The sequence below is a fragment of the Vanellus vanellus genome (assembly GCF_965231255.1).
Source record: "Vanellus vanellus genome assembly, contig: HAP1_SCAFFOLD_39, whole genome shotgun sequence".
NCBI lineage: Eukaryota > Metazoa > Chordata > Aves > Charadriiformes > Charadriidae > Vanellus > Vanellus vanellus.
The window spans coordinates 2,155,457-2,176,303 of NW_028126929.1; positions in this window are offsets into that span (position 1 = coordinate 2,155,457).

Below are 20,847 nucleotides of genomic sequence, written 5' to 3' on the forward strand. Positions count from 1 at the left end.
GGAGCATTGTCCAAGGAGAAAAATCATCACGGGTATCTTCCCTGGAGGAGTCTTGGGTTGCTACCCGGGATCACAGGGCCCTAAAGCACTGGAATAAACACTCAGGGACAAAGCTGCAAGGAGTCTCGGATGCTTCCCAGAGGATGGAGCATTGTCCAAGGAGAAAAATCATCTCGGGTATCTTGCCTGGAGGAGTCTGGGGTTGCTACTGGGGATCACAGGTCCCCAAAAGACTGGAATAAAAACTCAGGGACATACCTTCAAGGAGTTTCGGATGCTTCCCAGAGGATGGAGCATTGTCCAAGGAGAAAAATTATCTCGGGTATCTTCCCTAGAGGAGTCTGGGGTTGCTACCCGGGATCACAGGGCCCTAAAGCACTGGAGAAAATTCTGCGGGAGACGCCTGGGCGGAATTCTGGGTATATCTCGCAGGATGGACCACTGTCAAGAGAGAAAAATCATATTGGGTGTCTTCCCTGGAGGAGTCTGGGGTTGCTACCTGGCATGACAGAACCCTAAACCGCGAGAAAAAAGACTCAGGGACATAGCTGCGACAAGTCTCGGATGCATCCCAGAGGATGGAGAATTGTCCAAGGAGAAAAATCATCTCGGGTATCTTCCCTGGAGGAGTCTGGGGTTGCTACCCGGGATAACAGGGCCCTAAAGCAAGGGAATAAACACTCAGGGACATACCTGCAAGGAGTCTCGGATGCTTGCCAGAGGATGGAGCTTTGTCCAAGGAGAAAAATCATCTCGGGTATCTTCCCTGGAGGAGTCTGGGGTTGCTACCCGGGATTACAGGGACCCAAACCACAGGAAAAATGTCTGCGGGAGACGCCTGGGAGGAATCTCAGATGCATCCCAGAGGATGGAGCATTGTCCAAAGAGAAAAATCATCTCGGGTATCTTTCCTGGAGGAGTCTGGGGTTGCTACCCGGGATTACAGGGACCCAAACCACAGGAAAAATGTCTGCGGGAGACGCCTGGGAGGAATCTCAGATGCATCCCAGAGGATGGAGCATTGTCCAAAGAGAAAAATCATCTCGGGTATCTTCCCTGGAGGAGTCTGGGGTTGCTACCCGGGATTACAGGGACCCAAACCAGAGGAAAAATGTTTGCGGGAGACGCCTGGGAGGAATCTCAGATGCATCCCAGAAGATGGAGCATTGTCCAAGGAGAAAAATCATCTCGGGTATCTTCCCTGGAGGAGTCTCGGGTTGCTACCCGGGATTACAGGGACCCAAACCACAGGAAAAATGTCTGCGGGAGACGCCTGGGAGGAATCTCAGATGCATCCCAGAAGATGGAGCTTTGTCCCAGGAGAAAAATCATCTCGGGTATCTTCCCTGGAGGAGTCTGGGGTTGCTATCCGGGATCACAGGGCCCTAAAGCACGGGAATAAACACTCAGGGACATACCTGCAAGGAGTCTCGGATGCTTGCCAGAGGATGGAGCATTGTCCAAGGAGAAAAATCATCTCGGGTATCTTCCCTGGAGGAGTCTGGGGTTGCTACCCGGGATTACAGGGACCCAAACCACAGGAAAAATGTCTGCGGGAGACGCCTGGGAGGAATCTCAGATGCATCCCAGAGGATGGAGCATTGTCCAAAGAGAAAAATCATCTCGGGTATCTTTCCTGGAGGAGTCTGGGGTTGCTACCCGGGATTACAGGGACCCAAACCACAGGAAAAATGTCTGCGGGAGACGCCTGGGAGGAATCTCAGATGCATCCCAGAGGATGGAGCATTGTCCAAAGAGAAAAATCATCTCGGGTATCTTCCCTGGAGGAGTCTGGGGTTGCTACCCGGGATTACAGGGACCCAAACCAGAGGAAAAATGTTTGCGGGAGACGCCTGGGAGGAATCTCAGATGCATCCCAGAAGATGGAGCATTGTCCAAGGAGAAAAATCATCTCGGGTATCTTCCCTGGAGGAGTCTGGGGTTGCTACCCGGGATTACAGGGACCCAAACCACAGGAAAAATGTCTGCAGGAGACGCCTGGGAGGAATCTCAGATGTATCCCAGAAGATGGAGCATTGTCCAAGGAGAAAAATCATCTCGGGTATCTTCCCTGGAGGAGTCTGGGGTTGCTACCCGGGATTACAGGGAACCAAACCACGGGAAAAAAGTCTGCGGGAGACGCCTGGGAGGAATCTCAGATGCATCCCAGAAGATGGAGCATTGTCCAAGGAGAAAAATCATCTCGGGTATCTTCCCTGGAGGAGTCTGGGGTTGCTACCCGGGATCACAGGGCCCCAAAACAACGGAATAAAGACTCAGGGACATACCTGCAAGGAGTCTCGGATGCTTCCCAGAGGATGGAGCATTGTCCAAGGAGAAAAATCATCTCGGGTATCTTCCCTGGAGGAGTCTGGGGTTGCTACCCGGGATGACAGGGCGCTAAACCACCGGAATAAAGGCTCAGGGACATACCTGCAAGGAGTCTCGGATGCTTCCCAGAGGATGGAGCTTTGTCCAAGGAGAAAAATCATCTCGGGTATCTTCCCTGGAGGAGTCTGGGGTTGCTACCCGGGATCACAGGGCCCTAAAGCACTGGAGAAAACTCTGCGGGAGACGCCTGGGAGGAATTCTGGGTAGATCCCGCAGCATGGACTACTTTCAAGAGAGAAAAATAATATTGGGTGTCTTCCCTGGAGGAGTCTGGGGTTGCTACCCGGGATCACAGGGCCCTAAACCCCAGGAAGAGAACACTCAGAAACAGAGCTGGGAGGAGTCTCGGGTGCATCCCGCAGGATGGACAATAGTCCAAGGAGAAAAATCAACTTGGGTATCATCCACGGAGGAGTCTGGGGTTGCTACCCGGGATGACAGGGCCCAAAAGCACCGGAATAAACACTCAGGGAAAAAGCTGCAAGGAGTCTCGGATGCTTCCCAGAGGATGGAGCATTGTAAAGGAGAAAAATCATCTCATGTATCTTCCCTGGAGGAGTCTGGGGTTGCTACCCGGGATCACAGGGCCCTAAAGCACTGGAGAAAACTCTGCGGGAGACGCCTGGGAGGAATTCTGGGTAGATCCCGCAGGATGGACCACTGTCAAGAGAGAAAAATCATATTGGGTGTCTTCCCTGGAGGAGTCTGGGGTTGCTACCTGGGATGACAGAACCATAAACCGTGAGAAAAAGACTCAGGGACATAGCTGCGACAAGTCTCGGATGCATCCCAGAGGATGGAGCTTTGTCCAAGGAGAAAAATCATCTCGGGTATCTTCCCTGGAGGAGTCTGGGGTTGCTACCCGGGATTACAGGGACCCAAACCACAGGAAAAATGTCTGGGAGATGCCTGGGAGGAATCTCATATGCATCCCAGAAGATGGAGCTTTGTCCCAGGGGAAAAATCATCTCGGGTATCTTCCCTGGAGGAGTCTGGGGTTGCTACCCGGGATCACAGGGCCCCAAAAAACCGGAATAAACACTCAGGGACATACCTGCAAGGAGTCTCGGATGCTTCCCAGAGGATGGAGCATTGTCCAAGGAGAAAAATCATCTCGGGTAATTTTCCTGGAGGAGTCTGGGGTTGCTACCCGGGATTACAGGCAACCAAACCACAGGAAAAATGTCTGCGGGAGACGCCTGGGAGGAATCTTAGATGCATCCCAGAGGATGGAGCATTGTCCAAAGAGAAAAATCATCTCGGGTATCTTCCCTGGAGGAGTCTGGGGTTGCTACCTGGGATCACAGGGCGCTAAACCACCGGAAGAAAACACTCAGAAACAGAGCTGGGAGGAGTCTCGGGTGCATCCCGCAGGATGGACAATAGTCCAAGGAGAAAAATCAACTTGGGTATCTTCCACGGAGGAGTCTGGGGTTGCTACCCGGGATGACAGGGCCCAAAAGCACCGGAATAAACACTCAGGGAAAAAGCTGCAAGGAGTCTCGGATGCTTCCCAGAGGATGGAGCATTGTAAAGGAGAAAAATCATCTCAGGTATCTTCCCTGGAGGAGTCTGGGGTTCTACCCGGGATCACAGGGCCCTAAAGCACTGGAGAAAACTCTGCGGGAGACGCCTGGGAGGAATTCCGGGTAGATCCCGCAGGATGGACCACTGTCAAGAGAGAAAAATCATATTGGGTGTCTTCCCTGGAGGAGTCTGGGGTTGCTACCTGGGATGACAGAACCATAAACCGTGAGAAAAAGACTCAGGGACATAGCTGCGACAAGTCTCGGATGCATCCCAGAGGATGGAGCATTGTCCAAAGAGAAAAATCATCTCGGGTATCTTCCCTGGAGGAGTCTGGGGTTGCTACCCGGGATTACAGGGACCCAAACCACAGGAAAAATGTTTGCGGGAGACGCCTGGGAGGAATCTCAGATGCATCCCAGAAGATGGAGCATTGTCCAAGGAGAAAAATCATCTCGGGTATCTTCCCTGGAGGAGTCTGGGGTTGCTACCCGGGATTACAGGGAACCAAACCACAGGAAAAATGTCTGCGGGAGACGCCTGGGAGGAATCTCAGATGCATCCCAGAGGATGGAGCATTGTCCAAAGAGAAAAATCATCTCGGGTATCTTCCCTGGAGGAGTCTGGGGTTGCTACCCGGGATCACAGGGCCCCAAAACACCGGAATAAAAACTCAGGGACATACCTGCAAGGAGTTTCGGATGCTTCCCAGAGGATGGAGCATTGTCCAAGGAGAAAAATCATCTCGGGTATCTTCCCTGGAGGAGTCTGGGGTTGCTACCCGGGATCACAGGGCCCTAAAGCACTGGAGAAAACTCTGCGGGAGACGCCTGGGAGGAATTCTGGGTAGATCCCGCAGGATGGACCACTGTCAAGAGAGAAAAATCATATTGGGTGTCTTCCCTGGAGGAGTCTGGGGTTGCTACCTGGGATTACAGAACCATAAACCGTGAGAAAAAGACTCAGGGACATAGCTGCGACAAGTCTCGGATGCATCCCAGAGGATGGAGCTTTGTCCAAGGAGAAAAATCATCTCGGGTATCTTCCCTGGAGGAGTCTGGGGTTGCTACCCGGGATTACAGGGACCCAAACCACAGGAAAAATGTCTGGGAGATGCCTGGGAGGAATCTCATATGCATCCCAGAAGATGGAGCTTTGTCCCAGGGGAAAAATCATCTCGGGTATCTTCCCTGGAGGAGTCTGGGGTTGCTACCCGGGATCACAGGGCCCCAAAAAACCGGAATAAACACTCAGGGACATACCTGCAAGGAGTCTCGGATGCTTCCCAGAGGATCGAGCTTTGTCCAAGGAGAAAAATCATCTCGGGTATCTTCCCTGGAGGAGTCTGGGGTTACTACCCGGGATTACAGGGACCCAAACCACAGGAAAAATGTCTGCGGGAGACGCCTGGGAGGAATCTCAGATGCATCCCAGAAGATGAAGCATTGTCCAAGGAGAAAAATCATCTCGGGTATCTTTCCTGGAGGAGTCTGGGGTTGCTACCCGGGATTACAGGCAACCAAACCACAGGAAAAAGGTCTGCGGGAGACGCCTGGGAGGAATCTTAGATGCATCCCAGAGGATGGAGCATTGTCCAAAGAGAAAAATCATCTCGGGTATCTTCCCTGGAGGAGTCTGGGGTTGCTACCCGGGATCACAGGGCCCTAAAGCACTGGAGAAAACTCTGCGGGAGACGCCTGGGAGGAATTCTGGGTAGATCCCGCAGGATGGACCACTGTCAAGAGAGAAAAATCATATTGGGTGTCTTCCCTGGAGGAGTCTGGGGTTGCTACCTGGGATGACAGAACCATAAACCGTGAGAAAAAGACTCAGGGACATAGCTGCGACAAGTCTCGGATGCATCCCAGAGGATGGAGCTTTGTCCAAGGAGAAAAATCATCTCGGGTATCTTCCCTGGAGGAGTCTGGGGTTGCTACCCGGGATTACAGGGACCCAAACCACAGGAAAAATGTCTGGGAGATGCCTGGGAGGAATCTCATATGCATCCCAGAAGATGGAGCTTTGTCCCAGGGGAAAAATCATCTCGGGTATCTTCCCTGGAGGAGTCTGGGGTTGCTATCCGGGATCACAGGGCCCTAAAGCACGGGAATAAACACTCAGGGACATACCTGCAAGGAGTCTCGGATGCTTGCCAGAGGATGGAGCATTGTCCAAGGAGAAAAATCATCTCGGGTATCTTCCCTGGAGGAGTCTGGGGTTGCTACCCGGGATTACAGGGACCCAAACCACAGGAAAAATGTCTGCGGGAGACGCCTGGGAGGAATCTCAGATGCATCCCAGAGGATGGAGCATTGTCCAAAGAGAAAAATCATCTCGGGTATCTTTCCTGGAGGAGTCTGGGGTTGCTACCCGGGATTACAGGGACCCAAACCACAGGAAAAATGTCTGTGGGAGACGCCTGGGAGGAATCTCAGATGCATCCCAGGGGATGGAGCATTGTCCAAAGAGAAAAATCATCTCGGGTATCTTCCCTGGAGGAGTCTGGGGTTGCTACCCGGGATTACAGGGACCCAAACCAGAGGAAAAATGTTTGCGGGAGACGCCTGGGAGGAATCTCAGATGCATCCCAGAAGATGGAGCATTGTCCAAGGAGAAAAATCATCTCGGGTATCTTCCCTGGAGGAGTCTGGGGTTGCTACCCGGGATTACAGGGAACCAAACCACGGGAAAAATGTCTGCGGGAGACGCCTGGGAGGAATCTCAGATGCATCCCAGAAGATGGAGCATTGTCCAAGGAGAAAAATCATCTCAGGTATCTTCCCTGGAGGAGTCTGGGGTTGATACCCGGGATCACAGGGCCCTAAAGCACTGGAATAAAAACTCAGGGACAAAGCTGCAAGGAGTCTCGGATGCTTCCCAGAGGATGGAGCATTGTCCAAGGAGAAAAATCATCTCGGGTATCTTCCCTGGAGGAGTCTGGGGTTACTACCCGGGATTACAGGGACCCAAACCACAGGAAAAATGTCTGCGGGAGACGCCTGGGAGGAATCTCAGATGCATCCCAGAAGATGAAGCATTGTCCAAGGAGAAAAATCATCTCGGGTATCTTTCCTGGAGGAGTCTGGGGTTGCTACCCGGGATTACGGGCAACCAAACCACAGGAAAAAGGTCTGCGGGAGACGCCTGGGAGGAATCTTAGATGCATCCCAGAGGATGGAGCATTGTCCAAAGAGAAAAATCATCTCGGGTATCTTCCCTGGAGGAGTCTGGGGTTGCTACCCGGGATCACAGGGCCCTAAAGCACTGGAGAAAACTCTGCGGGAGACGCCTGGGAGGAATTCTGGGTAGATCCCGCAGGATGGACCACTGTCAAGAGAGAAAAATCATATTGGGTGTCTTCCCTGGAGGAGTCTGGGGTTGCTACCTGGGATGACAGAACCATAAACCGTGAGAAAAAGACTCAGGGACATAGCTGCGACAAGTCTCGGATGCATCCCAGAGGATGGAGCTTTGTCCAAGGAGAAAAATCATCTCGGGTATCTTCCCTGGAGGAGTCTGGGGTTGCTACCCGGGATTACAGGGACCCAAACCACAGGAAAAATGTCTGGGAGATGCCTGGGAGGAATCTCATATGCATCCCAGAAGATGGAGCTTTGTCCCAGGGGAAAAATCATCTCGGGTATCTTCCCTGGAGGAGTCTGGGGTTGCTATCCGGGATCACAGGGCCCTAAAGCACGGGAATAAACACTCAGGGACATACCTGCAAGGAGTCTCGGATGCTTGCCAGAGGATGGAGCATTGTCCAAGGAGAAAAATCATCTCGGGTATCTTCCCTGGAGGAGTCTGGGGTTGCTACCCGGGATTACAGGGACCCAAACCACAGGAAAAATGTCTGCGGGAGACGCCTGGGAGGAATCTCAGATGCATCCCAGAGGATGGAGCATTGTCCAAAGAGAAAAATCATCTCGGGTATCTTTCCTGGAGGAGTCTGGGGTTGCTACCCGGGATTACAGGGACCCAAACCACAGGAAAAATGTCTGCGGGAGACGCCTGGGAGGAATCTCAGATGCATCCCAGAGGATGGAGCATTGTCCAAAGAGAAAAATCATCTCGGGTATCTTCCCTGGAGGAGTCTGGGGTTGCTACCCGGGATCACAGGGCCCTAAAGCACTGGAGAAAACTCTGCGGGAGACACCTGGGAGGAATTCTGGGTAGATCCTGCAGGATGGACCACTGTCAAGAGAGAAAAATCATATTGGGTGTCTTCCCTGGAGGAGTCTGGGGTTGCTACCTGGGATGACAGAACCATAAACCGTGAGAAAAAGACTCAGGGACATAGCTGCGACAAGTCTCGGATGCATCCCAGAGGATGGAGCTTTGTCCAAGGAGAAAAATCATCTCGGGTATCTTCCCTGGAGGAGTCTGGGGTTGCTACCCGGGATTACAGGGACCCAAACCACAGGAAAAATGTCTGGGACATGCCTGGGAGGAATCTCATATGCATCCCAGAAGATGGAGCTTTGTCCCAGGGGAAAAATCATCTCGGGTATCTTCCCTGGAGGAGTCTGGGATTGCTACCCGGGATCACAGGGCCCCAAAACACCGGAATAAACACTCAGGGACATACCTGCAAGGAGTCTCGGATGCTTCCCAGAGGATGGAGCTTTGTCCAAGGAGAAAAATCATCTCGGGTATCTTCCCTGGAGGAGTCTGGGGTTGCTACCCGGGATCACAGGGCCCCAAAACACCGGAATAAACACTCAGGGACATACCTGCAAGGAGTCTCGGATGCTTCCCAGAGGATGGAGCTTTGTCCAAGGAGAAAAATCATCTCGGGTATCTTCCCTGGAGGAGTCTGGGGTTACTACCCGGGATTACAGGGACCCAAACCACAGGAAAAATGTCTGCGGGAGACGCCTGGGAGGAATCTCAGATGCATCCCAGAAGATGGAGCATTGTCCCAGGAGAAAAATCATCTTGGGTATATTTCCTGGAGGAGTCTGGGGTTGCTACCCGGGATTACAGGGAACCAAACCACAGGAAAAATGTCTGCAGGAGACGCCTGGGAGGAATCTTAGATGCATCCCAGAGGATGGAGCATTGTCCAAAGAGAAAAATCATATCGGGTATCTTCCCTGGAGGAGTCTGGGGTTGCTACCCGGGATCACAGGGCCCTAAACCCCAGGAAGAGAACACTCAGAAACAGAGCTGGGAGGAGTCTCGGGTGCATCCCGCAGGATGGACAATAGTCCAAGGAGAAAAATCAACTTGGGTATCTTCCACGGAGGAGTCTGGGGTTGCTACCCGGGATGACAGGGCCCAAAAGCACCGGAATAAAAACTCAGGGACATACCTGCAAGGAGTTTCGGATGCTTCCCAGAGGATGGAGCATTGTCCAAGGAGAAAAATCATCTCGGGTATCTTCCCTGGAGGAGTCTGGGGTTGCTACCCGGGATCACAGGGCCCTAAAGCACTGGAGAAAACTCTGCAGGAGACACCTGGGAGGAATTCTGGGTAGATCCTGCAGGATGGACCACTGTCAAGAGAGAAAAATCATATTGGGTGTCTTCCCTGGAGGAGTCTGGGGTTGCTACCTGGGATGACAGAACCATAAACCGTGAGAAAAAGACTCAGGGACATAGCTGCGACAAGTCTCGGATGCATCCCAGAGGATGGAGCTTTGTCCAAGGAGAAAAATCATCTCGGGTATCTTCCCTGGAGGAGTCTGGGGTTGCTACCCGGGATTACAGGGACCCAAACCACAGGAAAAATGTCTGGGACATGCCTGGGAGGAATCTCATATGCATCCCAGAAGATGGAGCTTTGTCCCAGGGGAAAAATCATCTCGGGTATCTTCCCTGGAGGAGTCTGGGATTGCTACCCGGGATCACAGGGCCCCAAAACACCGGAATAAACACTCAGGGACATACCTGCAAGGAGTCTCGGATGCTTCCCAGAGGATGGAGCTTTGTCCAAGGAGAAAAATCATCTCGGGTATCTTCCCTGGAGGAGTCTGGGGTTGCTACCCGGGATCACAGGGCCCTAAAGCACTGGAGAAAACTCTGCGGGAGACACCTGGGAGGAATTCTGGGTAGATCCTGCAGGATGGACCACTGTCAAGAGAGAAAAATCATATTGGGTGTCTTCCCTGGAGGAGTCTGGGGTTGCTACCTGGGATGACAGAACCATAAACCGTGAGAAAAAGACTCAGGGACATAGCTGCGACAAGTCTCGGATGCATCCCAGAGGATGGAGCTTTGTCCAAGGAGAAAAATCATCTCGGGTATCTTCCCTGGAGGAGTCTGGGGTTGCTACCCGGGATTACAGGGAACCAAACCACAGGAAAAATGTCTGCGGGAGATGCCTGGGAGGAATCTCATATGCATCCCAGAAGATGGAGCTTTGTCCCAGGGGAAAAATCATCTCGGGTATCTTCCCTGGAGGAGTCTGGGATTGCTACCCGGGATCACAGGGCCCCAAAACACCGGAATAAACACTCAGGGACATACCTGCAAGGAGTCTCGGATGCATCCCAGAGGATGGAGCTTTGTCCAAGGAGAAAAATCATCTCGGGTATCTTCCCTGGAGGAGTCTAGGGTAGCTACCCGGGATCACAGGGCACCAAAACACCGGAATAAACACTCAGGGACATACCTGCAAGGAGTCTCGGATGCTTCCCAGAGGATGGAGCTTTGTCCAAGGAGAAAAATCATCTCGGGTATCTTCCCTGGAGGAGTCTGGGGTTACTACCCGGGATTACAGGGACCCAAACCACAGGAAAAATGTCTGTGGGAGACGCCTGGGAGGAATCTCAGATGCATCCCAGAAGATGGAGCATTGTCCAAGGAGAAAAATCATCTCGGGTATCTTTCCTGGAGGAGTCTGGGGTTGCTACCCGGGATTACAGGGACCCAAACCACAGGAAAAATGTCTGCGGGAGACGCCTGGGAGGAATCTCAGATGCATCCCAGAAGATGGAGCATTGTCCAAGGAGAAAAATCATCTCGGGTATCTTCCCTGGAGGAGTCTGGGGTTGCTACCCGGGATTACAGGGACACAAACCACAGGAAAAATGTCTGCAGGAGACGCCTGGGAGGAATCTCAGATGTATCCCAGAAGATGGAGCATTGTCCAAGGAGAAAAATCATCTCGGGTATCTTCCCTGGAGGAGTCTGGGGTTGCTACCCGGGATTACAGGGAACCAAACCACGGGAAAAATGTCTGCGGGAGACGCCTGGGAGGAATCTCAGATGCATCCCAGAAGATGGAGCATTGTCCAAGGAGAAAAATCATCTCAGGTATCTTCCCTGGAGGAGTCTGGGGTTGCTACCCGGGATCACAGGGCCCTAAAGCACTGGAATAAAAACTCAGGGACAAAGCTGCAAGGAGTCTCGGATGCTTCCCAGAGGATGGAGCATTGTCCAAGGAGAAAAATCATCTCGGGTATCTTCCCTGGAGGAGTCTGGGGTTGCTACCCGGGATCACAGGGCCCCAAAAAACCGGAATAAACACTCAGGGACATACCTGCAAGGAGTCTCGGATGCTTCCCAGAGGATGGAGCATTGTCCAAGGAGAAAAATCATCTCGGGTATCTTTCCTGGAGGAGTCTGGGGTTGCTACCCGGGATTACAGGCAACCAAACCACAGGAAAAATGTCTGCGGGAGACGCCTGGGAGGAATCTTAGATGTATCCCAGAGGATGGAGCATTGTCCAAAGAGAAAAATCATCTCGGGTATCTTCCCTGGAGGAGTCTGGGGTTGCTACCTGGGATCACAGGGCGCTAAACCACCGGAAGAAAACACTCAGAAACAGAGCTGGGAGGAGTCTCGGGTGCATCCCGCAGGATGGACAATAGTCCAAGGAGAAAAATCAACTTGGGTATCTTCCACGGAGGAGTCTGGGGTTGCTACCCGGGATGACAGGGCCCAAAAGCACCGGAATAAACACTCAGGGAAAAAGCTGCAAGGAGTCTCGGATGCTTCCCAGAGGATGGAGCATTGTAAAGGAGAAAAATCATCTCAGGTATCTTCCCTGGAGGAGTCTGGGGTTCTACCCGGGATCACAGGGCCCTAAAGCACTGGAGAAAACTCTGCGGGAGACGCCTGGGAGGAATTCCGGGTAGATCCCGCAGGATGGACCACTGTCAAGAGAGAAAAATCATATTGGGTGTCTTCCCTGGAGGAGTCTGGGGTTGCTACCTGGGATGACAGAACCATAAACCGTGAGAAAAAGACTCAGGGACATAGCTGCGACAAGTCTCGGATGCATCCCAGAGGATGGAGCATTGTCCAAAGAGAAAAATCATCTCGGGTATCTTCCCTGGAGGAGTCTGGGGTTGCTACCCGGGATTACAGGGACCCAAACCACAGGAAAAATGTTTGCGGGAGACGCCTGGGAGGAATCTCAGATGCATCCCAGAAGATGGAGCATTGTCCAAGGAGAAAAATCATCTCGGGTATCTTCCCTGGAGGAGTCTGGGGTTGCTACCCGGGATTACAGGGAACCAAACCACAGGAAAAATGTCTGCGGGAGACGCCTGGGAGGAATCTCAGATGCATCCCAGAGGATGGAGCATTGTCCAAAGAGAAAAATCATCTCGGGTATCTTCCCTGGAGGAGTCTGGGGTTGCTACCCGGGATCACAGGGCCCCAAAACAACGGAATAAAAACTCAGGGACATACCTGCAAGGAGTTTTGGATGCTTCCCAGAGGATGGAGCATTGTCCAAGGAGAAAAATCATCTCGGGTATCTTCCCTGGAGGAGTCTGGGGTTGCTACCCGGGATCACAGGGCCCTAAAGCACTGGAGAAAACTCTGCGGGAGACGCCTGGGAGGAATTCTGGGTAGATCCCGCAGGATGGACCACTGTCAAGAGAGAAAAATCATATTGGGTGTCTTCCCTGGAGGAGTCTGGGGTTGCTACCTGGGATGACAGAACCATAAACCGTGAGAAAAAGACTCAGGGACATAGCTGCGACAAGTCTCGGATGCATCCCAGAGGATGGAGCTTTGTCCAAGGAGAAAAATCATCTCGGGTATCTTCCCTGGAGGAGTCTGGGGTTGCTACCCGGGATTACAGGGACCCAAACCACAGGAAAAATGTCTGGGAGATGCCTGGGAGGAATCTCATATGCATCCCAGAAGATGGAGCTTTGTCCCAGGGGAAAAATCATCTCGGGTATCTTCCCTGGAGGAGTCTGGGGTTGCTACCCGGGATCACAGGGCCCCAAAACACCGGAATAAACACTCAGGGACATACCTGCAAGGAGTCTCGGATGCTTCCCAGAGGATGGAGCTTTGTCCAAGGAGAAAAATCATCTCGGGTATCTTCCCTGGAGGAGTCTGGGGTTACTACCCGGGATTACAGGGACCCAAACCACAGGAAAAATGTCTGTGGGAGACGCCTGGGAGGAATCTCAGATGCATCCCAGAAGATGGAGCATTGTCCAAGGAGAAAAATCATCTCGGGTATCTTTCCTGGAGGAGTCTGGGGTTGCTACCCGGGATTACAGGGAACCAAACCACAGGAAAAATGTCTGCGGGAGACGCCTGGGAGGAATCTCAGATGCATCCCAGAAGATGGAGCATTGTCCAAGGAGAAAAATCATCTCGGGTATCTTCCCTGGAGGAGTCTGGGGTTGCTACCCGGGATCACAGGGCCCTAAAGCACTGGAGAAAACTCTGCGGGAGACACCTGGGAGGAATTCTGGGTAGATCCTGCAGGATGGACCACTGTCAAGAGAGAAAAATCATATTGGGTGTCTTCCCTGGAGGAGTCTGGGGTTGCTACCTGGGATGACAGAACCATAAACCGTGAGAAAAAGACTCAGGGACATAGCTGCGACAAGTCTCGGATGCATCCCAGAGGATGGAGCTTTGTCCAAGGAGAAAAATCATCTCGGGTATCTTCCCTGGAGGAGTCTGGGGTTGCTACCCGGGATTACAGGGACCCAAACCACAGGAAAAATGTCTGGGACATGCCTGGGAGGAATCTCATATGCATCCCAGAAGATGGAGCTTTGTCCCAGGGGAAAAATCATCTCGGGTATCTTCCCTGGAGGAGTCTGGGATTGCTACCCGGGATCACAGGGCCCCAAAACACCGGAATAAACACTCAGGGACATACCTGCAAGGAGTCTCGGATGCTTCCCAGAGGATGGAGCTTTGTCCAAGGAGAAAAATCATCTCGGGTATCTTCCCTGGAGGAGTCTGGGGTTGCTACCCGGGATCACAGGGCCCCAAAACACCGGAATAAACACTCAGGGACATACCTGCAAGGAGTCTCGGATGCTTCCCAGAGGATGGAGCTTTGTCCAAGGAGAAAAATCATCTCGGGTATCTTCCCTGGAGGAGTCTGGGGTTACTACCCGGGATTACAGGGACCCAAACCACAGGAAAAATGTCTGCGGGAGACGCCTGGGAGGAATCTCAGATGCATCCCAGAAGATGGAGCATTGTCCCAGGAGAAAAATCATCTTGGGTATATTTCCTGGAGGAGTCTGGGGTTGCTACCCGGGATTACAGGGAACCAAACCACAGGAAAAATGTCTGCAGGAGACGCCTGGGAGGAATCTTAGATGCATCCCAGAGGATGGAGCATTGTCCAAAGAGAAAAATCATATCGGGTATCTTCCCTGGAGGAGTCTGGGGTTGCTACCCGGGATCACAGGGCCCTAAACCCCAGGAAGAGAACACTCAGAAACAGAGCTGGGAGGAGTCTCGGGTGCATCCCGCAGGATGGACAATAGTCCAAGGAGAAAAATCAACTTGGGTATCTTCCACGGAGGAGTCTGGGGTTGCTACCCGGGATGACAGGGCCCAAAAGCACCGGAATAAAAACTCAGGGACATACCTGCAAGGAGTTTCGGATGCTTCCCAGAGGATGGAGCATTGTCCAAGGAGAAAAATCATCTCGGGTATCTTCCCTGGAGGAGTCTGGGGTTGCTACCCGGGATCACAGGGCCCTAAAGCACTGGAGAAAACTCTGCGGGAGACACCTGGGAGGAATTCTGGGTAGATCCTGCAGGATGGACCACTGTCAAGAGAGAAAAATCATATTGGGTGTCTTCCCTGGAGGAGTCTGGGGTTGCTACCTGGGATGACAGAACCATAAACCGTGAGAAAAAGACTCAGGGACATAGCTGCGACAAGTCTCGGATGCATCCCAGAGGATGGAGCTTTGTCCAAGGAGAAAAATCATCTCGGGTATCTTCCCTGGAGGAGTCTGGGGTTGCTACCCGGGATTACAGGGACCCAAACCACAGGAAAAATGTCTGGGACATGCCTGGGAGGAATCTCATATGCATCCCAGAAGATGGAGCTTTGTCCCAGGGGAAAAATCATCTCGGGTATCTTCCCTGGAGGAGTCTGGGATTGCTACCCGGGATCACAGGGCCCCAAAACACCGGAATAAACACTCAGGGACATACCTGCAAGGAGTCTCGGATGCTTCCCAGAGGATGGAGCTTTGTCCAAGGAGAAAAATCATCTCGGGTATCTTCCCTGGAGGAGTCTGGGGTTGCTACCCGGGATTACAGGGAACCAAACCACAGGAAAAATGTCTGCGGGAGACGCCTGGGAGGAATCTCAGATGCATCCCAGAAGATGGAGCATTGTCCAAGGAGAAAAATCATCTCGGGTATCTTCCCTGGAGGAGTCTGGGGTTGCTACCCGGGATCACAGGGCCCCAAAACACCGGAAGAAAAACTCAGGGACATACCTGCAAGGAGTTTCGGATGCTTCCCAGAGGATGGAGCATTGTCCAAGGAGAAAAATCATCTCGGGTATCTTCCCTGGAGGAGTCTGGGGTTGCTACCCGGGATCACAGGGCCCTAAAGCACTGGAGAAAACTCTGCGGGAGACACCTGGGAGGAATTCTGGGTAGATCCTGCAGGATGGACCACTGTCAAGAGAGAAAAATCATATTGGGTGTCTTCCCTGGAGGAGTCTGGGGTTGCTACCTGGGATGACAGAACCATAAACCGTGAGAAAAAGACTCAGGGACATAGCTGCGACAAGTCTCGGATGCATCCCAGAGGATGGAGCTTTGTCCAAGGAGAAAAATCATCTCGGGTATCTTCCCTGGAGGAGTCTGGGGTTGCTACCCGGGATTACAGGGACCCAAACCACAGGAAAAATGTCTGGGAGATGCCTGGGAGGAATCTCATATGCATCCCAGAAGATGGAGCTTTGTCCCAGGGGAAAAATCATCTCGGGTATCTTCCCTGGAGGAGTCTGGGATTGCTACCCGGGATCACAGGGCCCCAAAACACCGGAATAAACACTCAGGGACATACCTGCAAGGAGTCTCGGATGCTTCCCAGAGGATGGAGCTTTGTCCAAGGAGAAAAATCATCTCGGGTATCTTCCCTGGAGGAGTCTGGGGTTGCTACCCGGGATCACAGGGCCCCAAAACACCGGAATAAACACTCAGGGACATACCTGCAAGGAGTCTCGGATGCTTCCCAGAGGATGGAGCTTTGTCCAAGGAGAAAAATCATCTCGGGTATCTTCCCTGGAGGAGTCTGGGGTTACTACCCGGGATTACAGGGACCCAAACCACAGGAAAAATGTCTGCGGGAGACGCCTGGGAGGAATCTCAGATGCATCCCAGAAGATGGAGCATTGTCCCAGGAGAAAAATCATCTTGGGTATATTTCCTGGAGGAGTCTGGGGTTGCTACCCGGGATTACAGGGAACCAAACCACAGGAAAAATGTCTGCGGGAGACGCCTGGGAGGAATCTTAGATGCATCCCAGAGGATGGAGCATTGTCCAAAGAGAAAAATCATATCGGGTATCTTCCCTGGAGGAGTATGGGGTTGCTACCCGGGATCACAGGGCCCTAAACCCCAGGAAGAGAACACTCAGAAACAGAGCTGGGAGGAGTCTCGGGTGCATCCCGCAGGATGGACAATAGTCCAAGGAGAAAAATCAACTTGGGTATCTTCCACGGAGGAGTCTGGGGTTGCTACCCGGGATGACAGGGCCCAAAAGCACCGGAATAAAAACTCAGGGACATACCTGCAAGGAGTTTCGGATGCTTCCCAGAGGATGGAGCATTATCCAAGGAGAAAAATCATCTCGGGTATCTTCCCTGGAGGAGTCTGGGGTTGCTACCCGGGATCACAGGGCCCTAAAGCACTGGAGAAAACTCTGCGGGAGACACCTGGGAGGAATTCTGGGTAGATCCTGCAGGATGGACCACTGTCAAGAGAGAAAAATCATATTGGGTGTCTTCCCTGGAGGAGTCTGGGGTTGCTACCTGGGATGACAGAACCATAAACCGTGAGAAAAAGACTCAGGGACATAGCTGCGACAAGTCTCGGATGCATCCCAGAGGATGGAGCTTTGTCCAAGGAGAAAAATCATCTCGGGTATCTTCCCTGGAGGAGTCTGGGGTTGCTACCCGGGATTACAGGGACCCAAACCACAGGAAAAATGTCTGGGACATGCCTGGGAGGAATCTCATATGCATCCCAGAAGATGGAGCTTTGTCCCAGGGGAAAAATCATCTCGGGTATCTTCCCTGGAGGAGTCTGGGATTGCTACCCGGGATCACAGGGCCCCAAAACACCGGAATAAACACTCAGGGACATACCTGCAAGGAGTCTCGGATGCTTCCCAGAGGATGGAGCTTTGTCCAAGGAGAAAAATCATCTCGGGTATCTTCCCTGGAGGAGTCTGGGGTTGCTACCCGGGATCACAGGGCCCTAAAGCACTGGAGAAAACTCTGCGGGAGACACCTGGGAGGAATTCTGGGTAGATCCTGCAGGATGGACCACTGTCAAGAGAGAAAAATCATATTGGGTGTCTTCCCTGGAGGAGTCTGGGGTTGCTACCTGGGATGACAGAACCATAAACCGTGAGAAAAAGACTCAGGGACATAGCTGCGACAAGTCTCGGATGCATCCCAGAGGATGGAGCTTTGTCCAAGGAGAAAAATCATCTCGGGTATCTTCCCTGGAGGAGTCTGGGGTTGCTACCCGGGATTACAGGGACCCAAACCACAGGAAAAATGTCTGGGAGATGCCTGGGAGGAATCTCATATGCATCCCAGAAGATGGAGCTTTGTCCCAGGGGAAAAATCATCTCGGGTATCTTCCCTGGAGGAGTCTGGGATTGCTACCCGGGATCACAGGGCCCCAAAACACCGGAATAAACACTCAGGGACATACCTGCAAGGAGTCTCGGATGCATCCCAGAGGATGGAGCTTTGTCCAAGGAGAAAAATCATCTCGGGTATCTTCCCTGGAGGAGTCTAGGGTAGCTACCCGGGATCACAGGGCACCAAAACACCGGAATAAACACTCAGGGACATACCTGCAAGGAGTCTCGGATGCTTCCCAGAGGATGGAGCTTTGTCCAAGGAGAAAAATCATCTCGGGTATCTTCCCTGGAGGAGTCTGGGGTTACTACCCGGGATTACAGGGACCCAAACCACAGGAAAAATGTCTGTGGGAGACGCCTGGGAGGAATCTCAGATGCATCCCAGAAGATGGAGCATTGTCCAAGGAGAAAAATCATCTCGGGTATCTTTCCTGGAGGAGTCTGGGGTTGCTACCCGGGATTACAGGGAACCAAACCACAGGAAAAATGTCTGCGGGAGACGCCTGGGAGGAATCTCAGATGCATCCCAGAAGATGGAGCATTGTCCAAGGAGAAAAATCATCTCGGGTATCTTCCCTGGAGGAGTCTGGGGTTGCTACCCGGGATCACCGGGCCCCAAAACACCGGAATAAAAACTCAGGGACATACCTGCAAGGAGTTTCGGATGCTTCCCAGAGGATGGAGCATTGTCCAAGGAGAAAAATCATCTCGGGTATCTTCCCTGGAGGAGTCTGGGGTTGCTACCCGTGATCACAGGGCCCTAAACCCCAGGAAGAAAACACTCAGAAACAGAGCTGGGAGGAGTCTCGGGTGGATCCCGCAGGATGGACAATAGTCCAAGGAGAAAAATCAACTTGGGTATCTTCCACGGAGGAGTCTGGGTTTGCTACCCGGGATCACAGGGCCCAAAAGCACCGGAATAAACACTCAGGGAAAAAGCTGCAAGGAGTCTCGGATGCTTCCCAGAGGATGGAGCATAGTCCAAGGAGAAAAATCATCTCGGGTATCTTCCCTGGAGGAGTCTTGGGTTGCTACCCGAGATCACAGGGCCCCAAAACACCGGAATAAAAACTCAGGGACATACCTGCAAGGAGTTTCGGATGCTTCCCAGAGGATGGAGCATTGTCCAAGGAGAAAAGTTATCTCGGGTATCTTCCCTAGAGGAGTCTGGGGTTGCTACCTGGGATCACAGGGCCCTAAAGCACTGGAGAAAACTCTGCGGGAGACGCCTGGGAGGAATTCTGGGTAGATCCCGCAGGATGGACCACTGTCAAGAGAGAAAAACCATATTGGGTGTCTTCCCTGGAGGAGTCTGGGGTTGCTACCTGGGATGAAAGAACCATAAACCGTGAGAAAAAAGACTCAGGGACATAGCTGCCACAAGTCTCGGATGCATCCCAGAGGATGGAGCATTGTCCAAGGAGAAAAATGATCCCGGATATCTTTCCTGGAGCAGTCTGGGGTTGCTACCCGGGATTACAGGGAACCAAACCACAGGAAAAATGTCTGCGGGAGACGCCTGGGAGGAATCTCAGATGCATCCCAGAGGATGGAGCATTGTCCAAAGAGAAAAATCATCTCGGGTATCTTCCCTGGAGGAGTCTGGGGTTGCTACCCGGGATAACAGGGACCCTACCCACAGGAAAAATGTCTGTGGGAGATGACTGGGAGGAATCTCATATGCATCCCAGAAGATGGAGCTTTGTCCAAGGAGAAAAATCATCTCGGGTATCTTCCCTGGAGGAGTCTGGGGTTGCTACCCGGGATCACAGGGCCCCAAAACACCGGAATAAACACTCAGGGACATACCTGCAAGGAGTCTCGGATGCTTCCCAGAGGATGGAGCATTGTCCAAGGAGAAAAATCATCTCGGGTATCTTCCCTGGAGGAGTCTGGGGTTGCTACCCGGGATCACAGGGCCCTAAAGCACTGGAGAAAACTCTGCGGGAGACACCTGGGAGGAATTCTGGGTAGATCCTGCAGGATGGACCACTGTCAAGAGAGAAAAATCATATTGGGTGTCTTCCCTGGAGGAGTCTGGGGTTGCTACCTGGGATGACAGAACCATAAACCGTGAGAAAAAGACTCAGGGACATAGCTGCGACAAGTCTCGGATGCATCCCAGAGGATGGAGCTTTGTCCAAGGAGAAAAATCATCTCGGGTATCTTCCCTGGAGGAGTCTGGGGTTGCTACCCGGGATTACAGGGACCCAAACCACAGGAAAAATGTCTGGGAGATGCCTGGGAGGAATCTCATATGCATCCCAGAAGATGGAGCTTTGTCCCAGGGGAAAAATCATCTCGGGTATCTTCCCTGGAGGAGTCTGGGATTGCTACCCGGGATCACAGGGCCCCAAAACACCGGAATAAACACTCAGGGACATACCTGCAAGGAGTCTCGGATGCTTCCCAGAGGATGGAGCTTTGTCCAAGGAGAAAAATCATCTCGGGTATCTTCCCTGGAGGAGTCTGGGGTTGCTACCCGGGATCACAGGGCCCCAAAACACCGGAATAAACACTCAGGGACATACCTGCAAGGAGTCTCGGATGCTTCCCAGAGGATGGAGCTTTGTCCAAGGAGAAAAATCATCTCGGGTATCTTCCCTGGAGGAGTCTGGGGTTACTACCCGGGATTACAGGGACCCAAACCACAGGAAAAATGTCTGCGGGAGACGCCTGGGAGGAATCTCAGATGCATCCCAGAAGATGGAGCATTGTCCAAGGAGAAAAATCATCTCGGGTATCTTTCCTGGAGGAGTCTGGGGTTGCTACCCGGGATTACAGGCAACCAAACCACAGGAAAAATGTCTGCGGGAGACGCCTGGGAGGAATCTTAGATGCATCCCAGAGGATGGAGCAT